This window comes from Rhinolophus sinicus, chromosome 14 (genome assembly GCF_057876585.1).
Source record: "Rhinolophus sinicus isolate RSI-liver-muscle chromosome 14, RSI-T2T, whole genome shotgun sequence".
NCBI lineage: Eukaryota > Metazoa > Chordata > Mammalia > Chiroptera > Rhinolophidae > Rhinolophus > Rhinolophus sinicus.
This window is the reverse complement of record NC_142514.1, coordinates 127475566-127480815: the sequence shown is the minus strand read 5'-3', so window position 1 is coordinate 127480815 and position 5250 is coordinate 127475566. Positions and strand designations below refer to the sequence as shown.

General features: G+C 34.7%; 1 pseudogene; it reads right to left on the bottom strand.

Moving 5' to 3' along the window:
* Window positions 1-523: 523 nt before the first annotated feature.
* Window positions 524-2145, bottom strand: LOC109451374 (T-complex protein 1 subunit zeta pseudogene; annotated as a pseudogene).
* Window positions 2146-5250: the final 3105 nt, after the last annotated feature.

Below are 5250 nucleotides of genomic sequence, written 5' to 3'. Positions count from 1 at the left end.
TCTTCATGATTGTGGATAAAAGTCTTTTGTCAAATATGTGCCTAATATTTTCTCACAATTTGTACTTGCCTTTCATTTTCTTTATGGTGTCTTTTGAAGAATAAAAGTTTTAAATTTTGTTAAAGTTTGATTTATCAGTTTGGAGGGGTTATGGATTTTGTGTGCTAGATAAAAAATATTTTTCTACTATAAGGTTTCAAGGATTTCTCTTACATTTCCTTCTATTAATTTTTTTCAAGCAATATTTAATAAGGTCGATGATATACTTTTCTAACATGTATTTTTACCACTGAAGCGAAAGCAAAACATCCTGTTCATTGGGTGAAAACAGCCCGCTTTATGTGTGTACAGTACACTGAGTGCAATTAAAAAAAACATGCTGTAATTATAATTTCAGACTTTGGAATTCAATAGGTGCGCTAGTGTTCTCTCTCTTTTTTTTTTTCAAATGGGAAAAGAAAATTCCTTTGAAAATTAGACAAAAACTCCACAGCTGTATTTCTTAGGGTCACTCTTAGAGTCCTCATGATTCAGATGATAAACAGGAAGCTTCAATTCTACCTTTGAGAGAAGACACTCCAGCTCGCATGATCCCATCTACCAGGAGAATGTTGGTGGCAATCACAGTGCAGGAGTGAAGAAGCTGTTTCTTTACACAATAGTTATCCCATATGCCTGCTTGTGCTGCCACTATTAGCTCACCTATGTTCAAGTCCACACCCACAAGTTGACCTGAAGTTGAATGTCCTGCTTGAATTTTAACCAGTGTTTCCTGAAGGTCAAAACCAGAAGTCTGAGCAAGAACATTGGGAATAATGAGCAATGCATCAGCAAATGCCTGAACTCCCAGTTGAGCCCTGCTCTTTACACGGGGCTTGTATTTAATCATGGGTTCTGCCATTGCCACTTCCACTGCACCAGCACCCGGAACTACACAGCCATCATTAGGAGCATTTTTAACAGCCCTCAAGCCATCTCTTATTGCATCTTTGATTTGAGTGAGGGTGTGCTTATTTGGTCCTTTGATCAATAACGAGAGAGGATTGTTACGTTTCTCAATAAAGGTGAACTTCTCTTCTCCCAATGTATACTCATAGACAAGTCCTGGGTGTCCCCAGCAATCAGGATTTAAGTCACCAAAAGAATTCAGAGCTATCCTACCACAAGCAAGAGTCAGCCTTTCCATATTTCTCCTTTTAGATCTGAGTAGAGCTATTATGCCTTCTTTTGAAAGAGCATCTAAGGAAAACGGGTCAATTCCCTTTTTATTAATAACAACAAATCCTTTATCTGAGTCACCACAGACTTTCTTTTTCAGTTCTACTATTTTTTTTAACTCTATCTTCAATGAATTTTCTTTCAGCTTTTACAAGTTTCTCTCTTTCTTCTGCACTTTTGAAAAAACTCCAGAATTCACTTCTGTTTTTTCATATTCTAATGACATATTGTATGTGAGGATACATGCATCTTATACTCTTTTTTTCATATTAGAATGCCATGCCCCATGGTCCAAAACAAGACCTCTGATTAAGCTTGTGTCGGTTTCAGATTTATGTTTTACTTCCATTATCTCAACCATGAAGAGGTCAATAGGTTCATCTTGCCTTCTAATGGCCAAAATGGAGTCGACTACAGTCTCTGTTAAGACATCAGCAAATTCAGCATGAACTTTAGTACTTAGATATATTCTGGCCACATCTATGAGTGTTTCCCGGTCCATCTCTTTGCTTACTTTGACTTGTTCCAAACCTGAAGTGCCTTTTCCTTTGCAGCTTCAAATCCTTCTGTTATTACTCTGGGATGAAGACCTTCAGAAATGTAGAAATCTGCCTGTTTCAGCAGTTCTCCAATGATTAGGACATTGGAAGTGGTACCATCACCAGTTATGTCATCCTGGGCTGTTGCTACTTTGGCTATTAAGGAGGCTGTTGGGTGTTGAATTTGCATTTCATGAAGTGGCACGTTGCCATGTTTAGTAAGCTTGATGTCTCCAGCACCAGAAACAAGCATCTTCATGGTGCCCGTAGGCCCCAAGTTTGTCCACAGCACGTCCTACAGCCCTCGGGCCGCGCTGGTGTTGACCGCCAACGCTGCCTGGGCTCCGGCCACCTTGGCCTTGGGACTTAGGGTCTTCACGGTGGCCATAGCTGGCCCAGCAGCAGAAGAAAAAAAGACCGGGTGTGAAGATTGCCCAAAGCTGGTTCAGCATGGCCCAGGGGCGCTATCCAGGTCTTCTGGCTAAATTTTATAATTTAGGTTTTATGGCATATGGTGAAGATTGATGTTCATTTTCCCCCTATGTAAATATTCAGTTTTGTAGTACCATTTGTTTAAAAGACTATCTTTCTCTATTCAATTATACTGGCATCTTTGTCCAAAATTTACTATATATATATATATATATATATATATATATATATATATATATATATATATATATGACACTCTCTATTCTTTTCCCTTAATCTTTATGCTAATACCACATTATCTTGACTAACATAGGTTTACAATAAGTCTTGAAATCAAGTTGCACAGGTCCTTCATCTGTGTTTTTCCTTTTTTAAATTGCTTTGACTAATATGGATCATTGAATTTTCATATAAATTTAGAATCTGCTTGTCAATTTTTCTACAAAAAGTTTGTTACAATTTTGATTGTAATTGAATTCAATTTTTAGATCATTTGGGGAAAAACCGTTTTAACTAGGCTCAGTCTTCCAATAAGCAAATATTAAAATATGACATATCTCTCCATTTATTTAAGTCTTATTAAATTCCTTTCAGCAATGTTTTATAGTTTTTATTGTATATGTCTTATACATATCATGTTAAATTTATTTCCTAGTATTTCATGCTTGGTGCTATTGAAAACAATTCATATTTTTCTTTTTATGTCCAATTGTACATTGATATTTTATAGAAATGGTGTTTATTTTTCTATATTGACCTTATATCCAAACCTTACTAAATTCACTTATTAGTTTTAGTTGCCTCTTTGTAAATGCCTCAGACTTTTCTGCATTTATAATCATGTCATCTGCAAATAAAAGAGTTTTTTCTTCTTTTCACTTGGTGTGTTTTTATTTCTTTTTCTTGCCTTATTCACCTGGTTAAAACCTCTGGTTAAGACCTGGTAAAATTTGGGTAGAAGTTATGAGAGAGAACATCTGTCTTATTTCTGATCTTAGAAAGACAACATTCTTTGTTTTATCATTAAATATGATGATAATACTTTGGGTTTTTTACTTTTTATTTGGGTTAACAAATTCTTTTTCAGTGATAATTTTCTGAAGATTTTTATAATAAATGGATGCTAAATTGTATCAAGTGTTTCTTCTGCATGTATTGAGATGCTCACACATGTTTTTCTTCACTATTTTGTTAATTTGATGAATTACATTGATTGATGTTGAATGTTGAACCAACCTTGCATTTCTAACATAAACTACACTTGCTCATGATATATTAGACTTTTTATATATTGTTTGATTCAATTTTATAATATTTGCTAAGAATTCATATGCTTTTAAAAGTATGCAACATTAAGTTATATTAGCAATCATACAAAACAGCTTACTACATTCTTCAGTGTGATATATGTGTGGTGTCAGGTGTTTTTTGATGTGATTAAGGCCACCTGGAGTTAAGGATTCATTTGGTTTGAGGTTAGTGGCAAAAACTTTTCTATTATAGTTCACTTTCATTTATAGTTGCTTTATTGTAATCTCTTCTGATGTAGAATATTTCTCTGTCCACTGTGCCCATATATTCCACTTTGTGATCTTAAGGTACAGGGTCAAAAGGTCTATTACGTATGACATGATCTTACTCTAACTTTGGTAAAATGGGTACCGTGAAGGAGAAACAGTTTTAAAATGCATGGAACCAGAAACCAGTGTGTGAAAAATCCTTCCAGATAGAAATATGTAGCTCACAACACATGTTTCCTCTCTGAATCCCTCGTTGCAGACAGCTGAGTAGTTAGGCCCTCCTGAAGCCACCAGAGTCTATCTAGGTGTTTTGGGAAAGATTATTTCCTTCTTTAGGGGATCTTTAGAGGGAAGTTTAAAGACAATAAGTAAATATTTTCTACACCTTTTCATATTTGAATGGGAGTATGAAAATAATAAATATACATTAAGGATTGCACACTGATGAACTATATATATAGTGATTAGGAACATGGAGTTTTGAATTATACAAACCCGAGCTGGAATCATATCTTGCCGTATCCTAATTATATGACATTGAGCATATTTCCATGAATTTTATTCTTCTCTATAAAATGGAGATAAAATAGCAATCTCTCACATGTGATATAAGGAATATATATATCTATCATATTATATATATACATATATATGACATTTATCACTATGCTTTGAATTATGCTGGCTATCACTATGTAACAGGACAAAATATTAAACTATAATTATCACAATCCCTTCTCCCTCTCTTTCCATGAAGCATGGTTTCTGACATAGATAACTCGGTTTGTGAGCAGGTAGAGGAAGAGGATACAGATGCAGGAAGCCAAATTCCAGAAAGTGTGGGAGGATTCAGAGAAAGAATTAAAAAAAAAAAAAAGAGGAAGAAATGTGTGTGCCTGTAATGAGACTGATTTTTTGAGAGGTAATGATGATGCACAAGCAGGATTCTTAGAAAGTTTTGTCTCTGATGCACCATCTAATCCCTTTTTCAATGTCCTCAAGAGACCCTCAGTAAAGATTTACACTCCTCTCTAGGCTTTTTGGAAGCAGATTTGTGTTTACTTTTAATGTGACTTTGTGATAAGACTGGCTTTAAAGCAAAACAGGAAAGTGTAGATATGTTCAATTTACAATCATAATCAAGTTAACTAAAACCAAAATGTCAGTATAAGAGTGGGCAAAGAAAAGAATTCATTGTGAAAACCAGGGAAAAGTGCCCTGAATATACTGACCTTCAATATATCAAATAACCAATAACATTAGAAGACATTTAAGCAGATAAAAAGACCTGGGAACAGATCCTAGACAGTCTTGAAGCCAAAGATTATTTGTTAAAAAGACACATCTATCATGTTTGGATACTTTATTTCATGTTAATTCTAGAGTGTCTACTGAGATGTTTAGAAACTCAAGATTCTTGAAGAAGCTATCGAAAGAAGACAAAATATCAACCAGCAATCATTTTTTTAAAAAAGATAAACTGCGTCCAGAGGGAATATACACACTCTAAAACCCTGTCTCTAGACAGATTAATGCTTTCA